The sequence below is a fragment of the Gadus chalcogrammus genome, chromosome 23 (genome assembly GCF_026213295.1).
Source record: "Gadus chalcogrammus isolate NIFS_2021 chromosome 23, NIFS_Gcha_1.0, whole genome shotgun sequence".
NCBI classification, from domain to species: Eukaryota; Metazoa; Chordata; class Actinopteri; order Gadiformes; family Gadidae; genus Gadus; species Gadus chalcogrammus.
Genome location: NC_079434.1, coordinates 5,890,246 through 5,907,375, shown reverse-complemented (window position 1 = coordinate 5,907,375; position 17,130 = coordinate 5,890,246). Strand labels below are relative to the sequence as shown.

General features: G+C 43.9%; 1 long non-coding RNA gene across 7 annotated transcripts; it reads right to left on the bottom strand.

Annotated features, from left to right (window-relative positions):
* Positions 1-6,243: 6,243 nt before the first annotated feature.
* On the bottom strand, positions 6,244-13,459 carry LOC130377517 (uncharacterized). Of its 7 annotated transcripts, none has more exons than XR_008894225.1 (8): positions 13,383-13,459; positions 11,897-11,943; positions 8,211-11,795; positions 7,869-7,970; positions 7,457-7,543; positions 7,219-7,302; positions 6,952-7,063; positions 6,244-6,689 (listed from the first exon to the last, which is right to left on the bottom strand). It is a non-coding gene; the product is annotated as an uncharacterized LOC130377517 (long non-coding RNA). The 7 variants fall into 7 exon arrangements; XR_008894226.1 differs by lacking the exon at positions 13,383-13,459 and adding an exon at positions 12,030-12,070; XR_008894224.1 differs by having other exon boundaries at positions 6,244-6,712; positions 8,211-11,943.
* Between the last annotated feature and the right edge of the window lie 3,671 nt (positions 13,460-17,130).

The following is a 17,130-nucleotide window of genomic DNA, read 5'->3' as shown; positions in this document are numbered from 1 at the left end:
TTTGGTATATATGGAGAGGGGGGGGGACTCACTTTTTGTCCACCGTCCTGGAACTCTGGGGCCTGCAGCGAAACCCTCTTCTTAAACGAACTCAGCACTGCCATCTTGTGGCCATTGTTGTCGGAGCAACGTGATGTCCCGATGGCCACAAACTCCCTGGGGGGAAGAAAGTACGTAAGTAAGTGTGTGTGTGTGTGTGTGTGTGTGTGTATGTGTGCTAATGTGTGTGTGCGTGTGTGTGTGTATGTGGCGTTTGTGTGTGTCGTGTGTGTGTGTGTCTGTGTGTGTGTGTGTGTGTGTGTGTGTGTGTGTGTGTGTGTGTGTGTGTGTGTGTGTGTGTGTGTGTGTGTGTGTGTGTGTGTGTGTGTGTGTGTGTGTGTGTGTGTGTGTGTGTGTGTGTGTGTTTGCCAGTGTGTGTACCTGAGCAGCTGTGCAGAGGGGGCTAAACTCCAAGCCCACTGCGTCTGCTCCATCTCCTGACTGAAGACCCTCACGGTCAGGAGACTCTGCAGGGTGGAGTTTAAATAGCAGCTCTGTGCCAGGTTGGGGAGCCTGAGAACACACACACACAACAACAGGTAGCAAGGCTTCACCTCACTACTGTACTAGCCACCAGGAGCCAGGAAGGAAGTACTTTGTCTATCGTTGCTTTGGTATTCATATTAAAGTATTAGTATTTTTGTAATAAGACCACATTTGAACATTCATTAGATGAAGATAAATCTTCACCTTATCTTTCAGTGTCATGTTTCTTCTTTTAAAGGCACCCAGTGCAACTTTATGTAAACATTCAATGAAAAATAAACATTCAATTTCTAGTCTTTTTTACACGTAGTAAGTTTCAATAACTCCATACCATTACATATCGACATTCAAGGAGCAAAGATGAGACGTCGTTGTGTGGTGAGAACTGATAGAAAATCGTAAACAACAACAACAATCGCCGGTGGGGAGAAGCCATTTTTCCATTGACTGGAAGCCTGCTTTATTTATTGTAGGTTACAAAAAATAAAGAAAATGGCGGCATTGTTGTTGTTATCGATTTTGTATCAGTTCTCACCACACAACGACGTCTCATCTTTGCTGCTTAAATGTCGGTATGTAATGGTATGGAGTTATTGAAACTTACTACGTGTAAAAAAGACTAGAAATTGAATGTTTATTTTTAAGCCTCGAAAGTTGCACTGGGTGCCTTTAAAGTGTAACTCTAACACGCATTCATATGGATAATATATCAATATGGAGCCACAACCACCATCTAGTGGATATCAGCGGTAGTGCAGTTGTACCTGCTGCCGGTCTGTTTACTGAATGACCTCCCTGGTGTGGATGCTACTGGTGTGTCTACTGTGGGTTGGTGTGTATGAGCCCGTCATCCAGCACTCACCCCAGGAAGCCCAGCTGCTGTTCTGTGAGGCGAGGGGGGGCGGTCTGCCTGGTGAGGAGGCCCCCAGACTGGGATGACGGCCCCCGGACGAGGGCCCCGTCTACGGAGGGTCCGGCCTGCACCCCGTCACACTGACTGTCCAACCAAGGGGTCCGGGCCTCCCTATGGGTCAAACATAGATACATATAGTTACTGTTTAGTCACTTTATTAGGGGCGCTTTAATCCAATGCAGTTTACGGGGAGGTTTCCTGGATACATTAAAAAGCAAGTACGGTTTAGGGCAGCTTGCCCAAGGATGCTTAAAGGTACTGTGGACATTGGGGTTCAAACCCTGCCTGCTGGGAGTTCAACATCCTCACCACTAGAACACTGTACCCCCCTCCCAATGTGGTACCTTATAGCAGATCAAGAGGCTTTTCAAAGTTCATTACATTCAGATGTCATTTAACAACGCTAGTTTCATTTTGGAGAACGGTATCCATGTGGAGATCTACGATTAGACCGGAGGTCACCAGAGGTCACCAGAGGTCACCAGAGGTCACCTGGGGTCCTCTCCTCCTGCACCTACCCAAGGGCAGCAGCTCTATCCTCCTGGAGCTGCCCTGCCTCGGTGGGGCGGGCCGGCCTGGAGCCCTGGCCCGTGGCTGGGCCGACCTGGGCCACCTCGGAGGGGGGGGCCGTCGGTCTAGTGACTTCACTAGTAGGGTCAAAAACAACACACACACACACACACACAGACCCAGACCCAAACACATGTTCAAAAAAATGTACCATCACAATTCCTGCGCTTAAGACAGAAAAATATAAAAAGATATTAAAATAGAAGTGAAAGATAAAGGTCCTAGAATATCAAAATAATATTAATGTACACAAAATGTCGATAGGGTTTACATGTGGTCGATAGGGTTTACATGTGGTCCATAGTGTTTAAATGTGGTCCATAGTGTTTAAATGTGGGCGATAGTGTTTAACTGTGGGGGATAGTGTTTAAATGTGGTCGATAGGGTTTACGTGTGGTCCATAGTGTTTAAATGTGGGTGATAATGTTTAAATGTGGGCAATGGTGTTTACATGTGGTCGATATTGTTTAAATGTGATCGATAGTGTTTAAATATGGTCGATAGTGTTTAAATGTTCTTTTCCCTCACTCTCCACCTCATCCCTAACTCTCCACCTCAAGCTGGTGTGTAGTGAGCGTTCTGGCACCGATTGGCTGCCGTGCATCACCCAAGTGGGTGCTACATATTGGTGGTGGTTAGTGAGGTCCCCCCTTCACTTTAGGCGTCTTTGAGTGTTATTAATTATTATTATTCTTCATGTTTAACCTCTGTTTTCCTTTTATTCCTAGTCTGTTTTACATAGTTTTGAATGATGACTATATGCTCTGTAAGGTGACCTTGGGTGTCTTGAAAGGCGCCTCTAAATTAAATGTATTATTATTATTATTATTAAAATGTGCATTAAATGCACGTTATGAATAAAGTTGATAAATACACGAATAAATAGGTGACTGTCCAGGTGAACATGCATGTTCGGTCCAGCAGTAGTGGGGATAGGCCTCGTGTGTGTAAATGATCAGTTATTTAAAGTATCACCTGAGCTGCTGACCAAACAGGGCAGCGCCTCCGGTTAACTTCTGCTCCTGTTTTCGCTGTTGCCAGTAATACGGTAATAGTGAGGAAAAGAGATTTCAGTTACACATAGAGACATAGAGAATACATTATCTAATGTATGAATTTGAGATTAAACTAAATAAACTGAAGTAAATAATTTGATATGGGACAGATGATACAGCTACACGGACAACAAACTACTTTAACTTAATAAATAAATCCTACTTTGGGGACCCTTTAATCCAAAGGAGGACGACTACAGACTACGATCCTCCAGTAAGACCTCTCAGTTCAGTAGAGTGGGACCAACCTTGGGGAGGCCAAAACGCCGCAGCCACCCCCAGCGGGGCCTGGGCCTCTGGGGGAGGGGCCTGCTCTCGGGGGGCGGAGCTGGGTCTGAGTGGGTGGAGGGGTCGGAGCCCGGAGGGTCCCGGTGGTCCTCACTGCTGATGCTCAGCGTGTCGACGCTGCAGAGAGTCACAGAGAGGCCCTGGCCCTCTGTGGGCCGTGTCGGGTCGACCTGCTCCGCTGCAGGACTCGCCTGGTATCTCTGTTGAGAGGAGGAACACCACAGAACAATGATCACACAGTAAAGTGATATATATTATAGAAGTACAGAAGTATTTGTACATGCAGATTGGATTCTCTTCAAAGGAGAGCAACAAGATCATCTGGAATTCCAACAGCCGTTGAAACTCATGTACTGGTTTCATTGGGTGGGTCTCACGTACCTGAGGTGCGATGCAGGGCCAGCAACACAGGCTTGCTAAGAAATTCATTCTCGCACGATAATAATTTAGCAATGCTGAATTATTATCATCCAATCTCTCTGCTCGTCCAACTTGAACTGCCTCAAGTGGAACATGAGGCTGGTTGCCAGGGCTGCCTTGGAATGGGCCTTCTTATGACATCATAGAGCCACTGAAGCACCGATGTATCGGGGCATTCTATCATGTGTGTGTGACTCTGTTTTACTTTAGCTTTATTAAATAAGCTTTGTTAATCCTTTTTAAATACATACAGGGATTCTAACCCGTGTGGGAATCAAACCCCTGACCCTGGAAGTGTCCATCGCTCCTGATGGAGTCCTGAGATAAACCTCATGTGTTCCGATATACTGGGATGTGATTCATAATCATACGTGTGGTTCATGTGAATGGACCAGAAACTAATTGCACTGCTGTGATGTGATTGGAGGATATTAGCAATATATTTAATGAGCCATCTTATGAGTTAAACCTACGCAAAAATACGCATATAATTTCACTGTGGAACAATTGAGATAGCATCAATGTGATTAAAGATGGACTTTGGTTTCCCTCCTCTGTCAGCTGCCACTTGGAGGTTCATCCTGAACTGCTTCAGGACTCACTGGCCATGCAGAGAGGTCATAAGTCTGTCCCCTCCTAATTGTTGTATGTTGTACTTCCTGGCACTTAATGCATGCATTAATTGGATGTCATATTTAGTTAAAGTAGGCTACTTAGATGTAGCATCTTATCATAGCTATCTATGTTGAACACGGGGAATGGATTAACCTAGTGGTTGCTGGTGCTTTGCACTTGGTTCTATAAACATCCTTATTGTACCTACAGTGATGTATTGTTTCACTTTCTTATGACAAATGTACTTATTAAAAGTCGCTTTGGATAAAAGCGTCCTAAATGTAAATGTAAGAGACGCATTTCCCTCAAATTAACATGAGTAGTCGCATTTGTACATAAATGGGCTTCTCTTAATTAGGCAGCAAGATCAAATTGTAGCGCTAACCCCATATTGAATCTCATGTAGTGATTTTATTCTGTGGTTCTCTGGCTACCTCCCCTACACCAAACACAAGGCCAGCATAACATGCTAGCCCCACTCTCTGTGAACAGGTCAAGTTATTCATTCCCTTGTGTCATTACACGGCACTTCTTAATACTGTGGAATGCTCCATTCACTTGATTGGGCCTCCGCCTTCCCGACTTCCCATTGACCACTGTCAAGGATAGGGGATTTTTTGCCTTTGATTCACGTCTTTCGTATCACTCCTGAAGTAGTTAGGTAACCCAAGCCAAGCGTATTTCGGTTGCTAAGCGACGCACCGAAAGGTGTGACCCCAGGGGGCACTGTTGTACATTTTCTGCAACATGCACGTGTGCATTTTAACAAAAACATAAATAAAAGATATGGGGTGTTTCTAGGTTTCATTAACATCCGGGGCTTAGCCCAGACGGAAAATGAAATGCCAAAATTATTTCTATGCTTTATTTTGCATTTTTTCATAATGCTTCACCTAAATAAACAAAATGCGCTGTTTATTATAGCTTAAAATAGCTAACTGACTGCTGTGCTGCTTATCCCCAAATGTCTAAAGTTCCATTCAAGTTATTTCAGAGTAAAATTAATACAAGTGAGACACTTTACACACACACACACACACACACACATCTGACTGGGGATAGGATAGGTTGATTCACTTGAGGTGGTAAAAAGGTTATGTTTTTAAACTGTTTACTCTCTTGCCAGAAGGACTATCTAGACTAGACTTTACTTTCATTTTAACCCAAAAATTATATTTTGGGCTAATTAAACACAGGGTCTGTGATTCGGATGTCTGGGTTCAGGGTCTGCGTTCAGGGCCTAATCGACCAGGTAAACACGCGTCCTGCCGTCTTCCGAGCTCCAGGAAACACACCAAGTAGGCTACCAGGTGGTTAATATTTAGCTCAGACGTCGTTCACTCAATACATTCATGATCCAAAATCTGACCGCAGCTGACCTCAGATATGGTGAACTGGGCTTTTATTTCTTTCACTTCATATGTTTCGACCAATCCTGTGGCTGGAGGCAGAGTTATTTGCAGACAAACTAGACCAGCCCATGAACATTGTAAAATGTAAATACACAGACATTCCTGTATAATTAAGGTGTATAACAGCTCCCTCTGCTGGACAACAGTCTCACACCAAACTACATTTTCCGTTTGAACCAACGTAGTACATTAATATGAGACGGGTTGGTGGATTGAACGTGTTGTAGTAGCAGAGAACGGCCTGCGGGGTAGTGTGTACATTGTTAAATACATGAATAGGCTTGAATTTAGTAGTAATATGGAGGTTTCATATTTTTACAAAATGGATTAATTGAACATTAATGAATAACAATCATTCAATGTACTGCAGGAGTTTAGCTTGACATTAACCAAGTTAAAGGACAATTAAATGAACCGCAACAAACATGTAGAAGTCAATGTGGGATTTTAATATATAAACAAAAACACATGACAATAGTTTAGTACACTTTTGTAAAGGAAAGTAGAGGAAAACATTTTCCCAAATGAATCTTTTCAAAATGTCACCACCATTCCGAAAGCAAGTGAAGAGGTTTGTGTAAAAGCAGTCCTCCCTGACCAGCTCTGTCCCTGACTCTAAACCCTGACTCTCAACCCTAACGCTGAACCCTCTGAGGGCAGGAAGGCGCGCCTTCAGTGTAAAGGTTTGAACCAGAAGGAAGAAAAGAGGAAGCAGTAGAGAGTAGTGAAGTAGTGAGGTTAGTGACAGACGTGAGGGAAAGGCGTGTGGAAGCACACGGTTACATGTTGGGTCAAGAAGATCACTCCCACTGGAGGTCAGACAGTCCTGGTTGTCCTCAGGATTTGCTTTCCAGATGTACGGCTTCTCCATCAGTCCTCCAGATTCCTGGTCTGGTTACAAACGTAATTTGTCTCTAATGTAAGTTAACAAACACAGTAGTAATTTGTCTCCAATATCAGGTAACAAACCCAGTAGTAGTTGGGCTCTAATGTAAGGTCACAAACACAGGAGTAGTTGGGCTCTAATGGTGCGTAACAAAGTAGCAGCTCTAGTTTGTCTGGTAAACAAACACAGTAGTATGCCGTAACTTGTACTGGACAAACTAATCCTGCGTTACAACAAGTCCACTCTGTTCATTTTATGCAAACTTACGAGGATCCTGGTTGGTGGAGTGATGTCGTCCTCCAGAGTCTTGGCTCCTCCATCAGCTCTCCTCAGCCAGAGTCCTGGTCTGGAACAAACAGCCCGAGTCCGGCCCTAAAGTCTGGTAACAAACATGTAGTTTGTCTTATTTTTAAGCCCTTTATTTCCAGTATTTCCGTTCTAGTATGAAAACACAGCGGTAGTTGGTTAATGCATGTCAAAGTAACAGCTGTATTTTGCCCTTTAAGTCAACCATGTAAGTAAATACAAACTTACGAGGAATCCTTGTTGGTCGATTCCTAGTCGTCCTCCAGCATCTCAGCAGCTCCTCCAGCAGCTCTCCTCAGACAGAGTCCTGGTCTGGAACAAACATCGGATGTCTTGCTTCAACATGTGGTAAAACAGATGTAGTCGTCTGGTATATATGGTACAAACGCCGGTAGTTTGTGGTAGCAGTATTCTACGAGAAGTGGCAGTCAGTGTGATGATCACTTCAGAGTATAGCTCCATCTACCCCACGACAGACGTCCTTCACCAGGCAGGGCCTCCACCAGCTCCTCCACCAGGCAGGGCCTTCAACACGGCTCCTCCATCAGCTGGTCTGGTTACAAACACAGTTGGTCTCAGCAGTAAATCACCTGGGGACGCAACACACCCCACCTCCTGCATCTGAGGTTCACTTGTAAAATGGAAGACTAATTTAAACACTTCAATTAGACAACGTCTGCAGATTGTCGCGTTCAGCAATTCATCCACTACGGTCGTAGCAGCACTAGCAACAATAATGGGTCATATGACTCTTGCATAACCCCCATATGAATTAATTCAAATCACAGCTTTGCACAGATTTAAAGTCATAAGATGATCAAAACCAGACCTAAACTACCGTGGATTTTAGTGTTTCAGATGAGCTTGGTGATAGTTACCCTCTGGTCCGGTGCTGCAGGCCGCTGGTCTCCAGCCTCAGTCTCCGGTCCACCCTGGCACCACAAGCCTCCGGACCCCAGCCTCTCAGCCTCGCATTTCAGCTACAGCAGCAGGATTATATCAGCATTTGCCCAACAATAACTCAATTGACTCATCTGAAACCGAGTTACAATTAATTGAACTATTATTTTATAACTCAAGGCTAGAAAGGACTTGAGACCAGACATGAGCATCCCGTTTTTGGGAATGAAGACAGAGCAGTCCACAAGTTTAAAGAAGTGGTTCAGGCCATGCATTGAAACTGACCTGAGAAGACTCTACTCACACACCAGTGCACTGACCTGTTCTGGAGGACTTCTGACAGGAGGTGAAGGTCTGGCTCTGGGTGAGGAGGTGGAGGTCTTGCTCTGGGTGAGGAGGTGGAGGTCTTGCTCTGGGTGAGGAGGTGGAGGTCTTGCTCTGGGTGAGGAGGTGGAGGCAGACACCATGGTACAAACTACATGTTACCTTTTTAACCTTGTACAGTTCTAGAGTATCTTCTACTGTGACATGTGGGAATGAAGGCCAATATTTTAGCTTTGATATTATCCAGTTGGTAAATCTGCACCAAAGTCTTTGTTTAACGTCATTCCATTGGGTAGGGTTTATCTTCTGTGGCAATTAATGACAGCAGATATTTAGAACGTACAAAAGCTGAAGTAACAAAGAACAGTAAGCAATATCGATATTAAATCAAATATACTCAGCCATATTCAGGTGCTGGGTTCCTTTGAAGAAATGTCAAATTGTCTTCCACCTTGTAATGATTTTCAGCCTTCACTGATGTCAAAAATGGGGCCGCAAGTAGAACGCCGTTTTGTACGCAGCGAGAGTCCCGTCACCGTGGTTAAAAGTATGGCGCAACCATCGGAAATTATCAACACTGTATTGTACGACTTACTTGTCAGTATGTATTTAATATCAAATTTAAGTTGTTTAAGATAAGGGGCAACAATTCCCAATGGAAACCGACTGAAAAATAGTTTCCGTTGGCAACGGCTCGAGGTTACTCAAATACAATCCAGAACGTTCAGCCAGATTCCCTCAGGGGACTCCTGACCAACTAACTGCCAGGTGGTTTCTAATGGTTGTCAAGACTACAACGTTCTATGCTAACCATTGGGACTAAATCAAGTGACGGCACTCAGAAACTTCCACGGCGGGAAGCACAAACCGTCCGACTGGAATCCGAACATTCCGGCCGGAACCAACCAAAGAAAAAACAGAACCAGCTCCTCACCTTGAGCTGAACGGAGGAAGATCCTGAAGTCCAGCAATGGTCTTCATTAAAACACAGCCAACAGACTTACCTTGACGAGATCTGTTTGTTGCTGTTGGTCATTACTACCATTCAGTGTACCTTTACATTATTATGCACCCAGTGTGTACATGTTATATCACTCAAAACCGTACGAAGAACCAAACTACCATGTACGTCCCACAACAACTTTAAACCTCAAATCCTTGCCTAAGAACAATGGAATCATTCACTACAAAACAGTGTCTCCATTTTACAATTATCTAGATTATTCAGGGTACAAACCATACAGAGCAAATCTAACCGTTGAACTCACAGAGAGCCGACCATAGCCCTGCAACGTCACCTTGACCGCCTCATCACCAACAGCAAATCATGCAAGCCAGCCAACACATGTACAGGTCCAGTGAGAAGTGGGCATCTGAGCGAAAGGACTGCTCATAATAAATAGAAGCCCAATTCCTGAATTATCCAACCATCTTCATGGTTTAAAGATTTACAGACTTGACATGCCATTGTGTTCTAATCACCTTTGTCTGCTCCCTTGTTACTTATAAAACTCTACATCTCCATCACTAGAATGTAGCATCCTACTCATGGGGGGGTGGTCTGAGTGAGCAGAGATGCATGCAGGGATACAGTGCCGTCTGAAGTCTTCAGTTCTATAGACACGCCCCTCAGGAGAAACCAAATGTGTGAGAATCTGTCGTGACATCAATTACATGAGCTGGAATATCCTTCAAGATGGCGCCAGGATTCTCAGAGGAGAAAGGCCAAGAGTAAGATGTGAGGGTTCTTCCTCTCAGCCAGTGGAACACAACAACGGTCCTCATCAGAGTACCATGGAACACTTTGAAACATTCTCCTTTTTACAGCTTGAAGCCCCAGTGAAGGTTTCCTGACCTCAGCTGAAGAGCACAACTTCAGCTCGAAGAGCGCACGAGCTGGAGTTCCCGGACTGGTTCTGATTTAAGGGAACCAATCGTTCAGCTTGTCCGGTCCGAAACGAATACAGTTCAGCCTGAGAAGACGTGCAACTGAGAGCAAGACAAGATCCACAAGGCTCTCCATCAATCCAGCAAGGTAGGAAGAGCCGTCTCATTACAGGTCTGAAGGTTATCTTGAATATCCATTTAGGTCCCTTTCCAACGTCAGACTCTCCTTGTGGAATGCCTTTAGGTGTCCATCCTCCATTGATCCTGATTGGTGTAGTCCTAGTTTCAAGTCACTGATCTGAACACGCCGCTTGCATCCTTTTACACTTGATCTGGATACTCTCCTTCCTGCCCAGTGTGTTGAATATCGCTCCTGGGCGTCGCTCAGGGCTCTTCAGGTCTACTGGAGGCCCTTAAGTAAACGTGTGGCCGTCCATCAGGTATGATTTATTTGACCATTCCAATATCCCAAGCCAATCACAAAGACCCCCGTATGAACATTATCACTGTCAAAGCAAGCCAGACACACACATAGAACCCAGGACAGGCACGTAGAACCCCAAGCCAGGTGTGAGTGGGAGACACATACACAGTAGAACCCTAGCGATGCTCAAAAATCATCCATCTCATGTCAAACCCAAACACACACACCACTGAGCCATAAAAGGCCAAACAATCATGCAGGGTAAAAACCTCATGCCAAATAACATTTCATCACCCCCCCCAGCTCTCCTGCCAGGGCACCCAGAACAGAACAACCAATTACTTATGTGCCACATTCTTCAGTTGCGTCACACATTGGTGATGGATTATGCTTGGCGTCTCCAAAATATGTCCCAGGTTGATTCAACGTCTCTGAAGTCATGTCTTTGTAGTCCAGTGGTTTCCTGAATGAGGGGCCTTCACAGATGCACACGGTGCAGCTTTAGTCAGCCTGAGGACAGGAAGGAGGTCATCTGTTCAGAAGACCACACAGTGGAGGGGGGTGGCTCTTGAGGAGCAGGATCCATCTGGGGATGGCCCCAAATAAGACCTTCATGGAAATGAAACCGTTCCTGAGGAGTCACGATGCCTGGAGGGGACTGTTGAATGTGTTCCATGGTTCTCTGTGTCAGACTGAAGTTGTGTTTTAGTCGTTGAGATGAGGAGCCCCCTCATCTCCCCCTGGTGTTTCTCCTTCGGAATCCCCGAGTCCATTTTAAAGAACATTCCAGTCCATGTAACTGACGTCACGACAGTTTCTCAAACACTTGGTTTCCCCTGAGGGGGCGTGTCTACGGACCTGTAGACTTCAGACAGCTCTGTATCCCAGTATGCACCTCCGCTCACTCAGACCACACCCTCATCAGTAACGCAACACAAGTGATGAAGATGCAGAGCTCAGGAGAGTAGAATGAAAGAAGACTGAAGATATCAGAACCCAACCCATTACTCCAGCTTACAACAACAACGTGGAGCCTAACCATTTTAACAAATCATTAAAACCAACATAAACCAAACACCTAAGAAACCCATGAACCAATAAAACATCCTTACTACTCAGATCAACCTTCAGGTAACAGGTTAACTCACCAGGAAGCCAAAATACATCAATGTGCCCAAGAGTAATGAGAAATTAATGACTTAGTTTGCAGTTCATCTTCATGGTTAAGTTGGGATACTCCCAGACCTGCAGTTAAATATCCATGATAGACCTTTGAAGGTAGGAACAGTTTAATCATGGTCCAAATTTCAAATGATTTATATTCAACATACACGTCACATCAGTTGTGCTTTGCCACACAATTCTACTCACATCAGGTTCAGATGAGATGCTCCTCTTTACTTCAAAAAGTCTTTAACCTGTGAAACAGGAAGAGATGTTAAATAAGTCACAGACCTCAACAAAACAGTACACACAAGTTCTGGTTTCTGGGAACACAACATACGTTGAGAGACGCTACACTGCCAAACAGTGGAGGACACCAACGTACTGTCCAGTTCCCTCTTAAGTGAAACGCACCAGATGCAACCAATTAACTAATTAAGAAAACCACTTGGCAGGCGAGCTGCGGCAGGTGAGCTATTAGTAAAACTCAACGCAGGTTCGGCGCCCTCTGGTCGCCTTGGTAACAGCGAGAGGCTATTTCAGCTCTGTCTTTGATCTTAAATGACCCCCCTCATTTTAATTAAAGGGATGAGTTTTATTTGACTGATTTAGATTCAAAACAAAAAAGTCTTCATTCAATTCACCTTACTGTGTGCGCGAGTGAGTGTGTGTGTGTGAGAAGGAAGCTTTCATCAAAGAGACCAGAGAGACTCATTCACTGGTTAAACTGGAGACATCGCCTATCACCACACACACACCAATACACCAATACACCATATAGATTCACACCATATGCACGCACACACCACAGATACACACGATAGATACAAACCATATATATATATACACACGCACACACCATATATATATATATATACACACGCACACACCATATAGATACACTCCATAAAGATAAACACACCAAATAGACACCAAAGATTAACTTAATATAGATACAAACTATATAGATACACCCCCCCCCCATACACTCCATACAGTTCTGGTCACTAAATACTCCTCTCTTCTCCCCTCTACTTCTTTTCTCCTCCCGTCTCCCTTCCACGCATATCGCATTTTTATTGGCTCTACTCGAGAATAGATTTGGGTGGGGATTTCTAGGTTTCATAAACATCCGGGGCTTAGCCCAGAGGGAAAATGAAAATGCTGCACGCCAAATTTATGGGTACGCTTTATTGTGCATGCAAACTTTTTCATAATGCTTTATCTAAATAAACAAAATACGCAGTTTATTATATAAACTTATTGCAGAGTAAAATGAATACAAGCGAGGCAGACTGTCACACCCCGCCTCGGGTGAAGGTATTATGTAACCTTAATAAACCAGACTTTCAAACCCAAAGGATGGCAAGGCACACAGTTGCAAACCGTTTTTGAACAACATTTATTCCCCCAAAGTGTCAGATAAGTGCAAAACATACAGGAGGCCAACCACCAAATATCTGAAAATAGTAAAATAAAACCCTATTCATAACCAATTCCTAAATCAATTAAGTCAAATAATCAATCATCAAATATTCTCAATAATAAATCAAGCATATTGAAAATCAAATACCGGTGCTTCAAATAATCAACGTCTATAAAAAAATAAATAAAAAAAAGGCAAAATAAATGCCCATTAAACTCAATCACTGAATGCATTTAACCATAATTTACAACATAATGGAATAATCACCTCAGTAGATATTCAGCATCTCGTGGAGAGCTGAGCATCCTGCTCAACACAGACACCCTCTTCTGGCAACAGCATACAGCAGACTGTCAGAAGGACAGCAGCTCACCCTTTTTATACCCCATGGCCCCCTCCCACTAGACAGGCCCAATCAACAGGGGGATTATAACACTGTGGCATTTTGCAAATCAACCATGAATAAACTCAAATACAGCATGCATGTTAAAGTTCATTTCATCTTGTAGATCAGTGATTTTCACTAGTGCATTTCGGCTTGTCGCTCATTAATGTCCAATGTCAATGTCCAGTGTCCTCCTTTGACACAAGGGAAAATGGTTTGGCCCAAATTGGGCCAATCAGTTTCAGCAGGTGTTTCCTGACACCATATTTAAAGCCCTCAGCCCACCCTGTCTCTTTTAGTCTGCATTACAGAGCCATGGTGAGGGGGAAAGATTGTTTGTGAGTGTTTGTTGCTTGAATAAAGAGCTTGAATATACTGTATGCTTGAAGGTTTGCTGTTCATACACTATCCATCTATGCGCGCTATTGATAGGCAGTTAAACAGACAGGGACAGTGGTCAAACTGTCACACAGACCTTACACATATACACATACACATACACATACACACACACACACACAGATCTGACTGGGGATAGAATAGGTTAATACACAGGTGGTAAACAGGTTGTTGTTTATTCTCTTGCCAGAAGGACTATCTAGACTAGGCTACTCATAAATGTTTATGATTATTATTATTTATTTTTTCAAAGATCATATTCGGGGCTAATTAAATAACATCCGAGGCTTTAGCCCCGAATAAAACAGCATAGGGACGCCACTGCATAAGATCTCCCCCCACCGGTGGGTCTTTCTTTTCTTGATACTAACATTAATTCTAAACAGCATTTCACACAGTAGCCTATAATAGGAAATTCTCAAAGGTAAATCAGCATAATTTAACACTGACTGTAGCTTTTTATGGGTAAAGAAGCAACGGGGAAGGACCGTACTAAACGCCCTATCCATTGTATGGGTCTGTAAGGTGCTAATCAAATCAATCAAATGTATTTATTAAGCACCTTTAATTAAAAGGTAATTGGTTTGGGGGAGATCTTATGTTTTATGGATGTTTTTGTATGCCTACTGCAGAAAATATGCAACAGTGCCCCCTGGGGTCACACTTTTCGGTGGGTCGCAGAATTCGGTGCAACACCGGTCATTATCATGGTCATTATCGGGAAAATAAGCCCCTTCAGGGCGAAGCAAGACACCTTCGCTTCGCGTCGGTGTCCGGTTTGCCCTGTCGGGGGCTTATTTTCAAAATAATGTCCGGCGTTCTATATATTATCCTATCCCTTACATAATAACTGTTCAAGTCTGATTTAATATCTTTCTGGCCGTCGAACTTGAAAAGCCTCAAATTGTAGACGCAGGTCATCTTCCTAGGGCCTTCGTAAGAGATCATAGAGCCACCATTATATCGGTACTCCTCGTGTGTGTGTGTTTGTGTGTGTGTGTGTGTGTGTGTGTGTGTGTGTGTGTGTGTGTGTGTGTGTGTGTGCGTGCGTGCGTGCGTGCGTGCGTGCGTGCGTGCGTGCGTGCGTGCGTGCGTGCGTGCGTGCGTGCGTGCGTGTGTGTGTGCGGCGTGCGTCCATGTGTGTGTGTGTGTGTTGAATCAAATTTGTCACATTATAGAGGACTAAATAAGGAACGAAAACTTACTTCCTAAACTGATCACATTTAAACAAGTCGATAAGCGGGTCAGCCCCTCCCCTAGCATGTTTTTATATATAAAGAACACAGATGTTTTTACATTTATCATATAAAAGCAGGATAAATGTGACTGATTTCCTTCCTCTTTAATCAGTAGGGTCACACAGGTCATGATGAAGATGGGGAAACTTTATTAAGCCAAATTGTTCTTCTTAAAGTCAAGCTACTTCATTGTAATTTGCACAACACATCATGTTCACATCAGGGACCGGGTGAACTATGCTCAGTGACGAATAGTGTGGAGTCGTAGAACAGTCCATAGCCCAAACTGTTATATTTTTGGTGGCATCGTGACCTATGGCAGCGATCTCTGCTGTCCAGTGACATCCAGACCTACTGTGTGCCCTCATCATATGTCACTACACAGAATAACACCATTAATAACTTAAATTTAGTCATAGATTTGTTTTATAGAATTCAGTAGAAGTCAGATATTTAATGTAGGCTACCTCTATGACCATCGTTTTTTTTGTTTTTATTTCATGAATAAGGTTATTTTATAAATATTGGCAGATTTCATAGAGGCAAGCAAGGGTTTTACAGTATTTATTGCTTTTGAAAGAAGAAACATACTATTCACAACAGGTCATTGGTGGGCTATTAGGATAGCCTATCATACTACACCAACTGCTATGTTAGCATTAGTAATGTGTGTGGGTGAAGGGAAATCCAATTGTTCTTTATTTGTAATCTCGGCCGCAAACATGGAACAGGTATTGAATACATTTGACAAAATAACCATGCCAACTTCACCCAGACTGTACACGGGGAACTGGGGAAATACAAATGCATCCAACTTTGTTAATTGAGGTAGAACTCAGTAACAATAATCATATAAAAATGAGGAGGTATGCAGGTTATCTTCATTTTGGATATTGATGGTTTGACCATCTATCGATCAAGGCTTTTTTCATGTCTACTACATTGTGGATGAAGGCAGAGAAGGAAAAGTGATTAATTGGTGTTGGAAAAAACACTGTAAAGAATAGGGAATAATCAGAGACAGGGTGGGTTAAACTGACCAATTGCCTATTTTTTTAATTGTTTGTGCAGCAATTTTTTTGTCACTTGTCAATCACTCGGGATAAAAGTGTCAGCAAAATGATTGAATCTACGATTTCCTCTTATTGAACGACTCAGGACACAAAATACTTTGATGGTTTTATTGTTATTTTCAGCAGTTATCCATGCACCACACATACAATAATATATTCCACCAAGCTGCAGTGTCACGGAATTAATAAGGTAATATTGTGATAAACACGACTATATCCTTTTAATGTTCACTTCCTATACAAGGAGACTGACATACCTCAGGGAACCCGGGGACAACCGTTACCAATAACATCGACGGTGAATGGAAAACAATTCAAAAATCAAAACATGGACCTGGAAAGAGGGTTGCTGACACAGACATGGCAACCTTAAGCACGACCCATTGATCAAACGTCACACTGACATGTGTGCACACTCTGGTCTACCTTAGGACCGCTAGGGATGGCCGCGGTTACGTGGGCCCAGACTGAAGAACACATGCTAGTGCACACAACACACACACACACCCTGAGAGCGAAGCAAAGAGGGCTATAATGAGGAGGGAGGGGGTTTGGGAGGGAGGGAGGAAAACCAATGGATCACAGCAAATCCATTTCAATTGATCACACAGCAGCGGAGCGGGCTCAGCCAATGAGAGCCCTGCGGCGGAGAGGTTTAAGGCCTCAAGGTGAGGGGTTGCGTGGCGCCGGCGGTCTTACCAACCAGGCTTCCTTAGTGTTTGTGAGGTGTTCTTTATTTCTGCAGACGCTTATTTTCTAGAACGAGCTTTCCAGTAAGTGTAAGGGGGGAGGGGGGGGGGGGGGGGGGCGTAGCCTAACACCATCTCTGGACCTGGCAACCGGATCTGAACCCAGCGGGAGGGAGGGAGGGAGGGAGGGAGGGAGGGAGGAGGTGGGTTAGTTCCAGACCAGTGAATCAC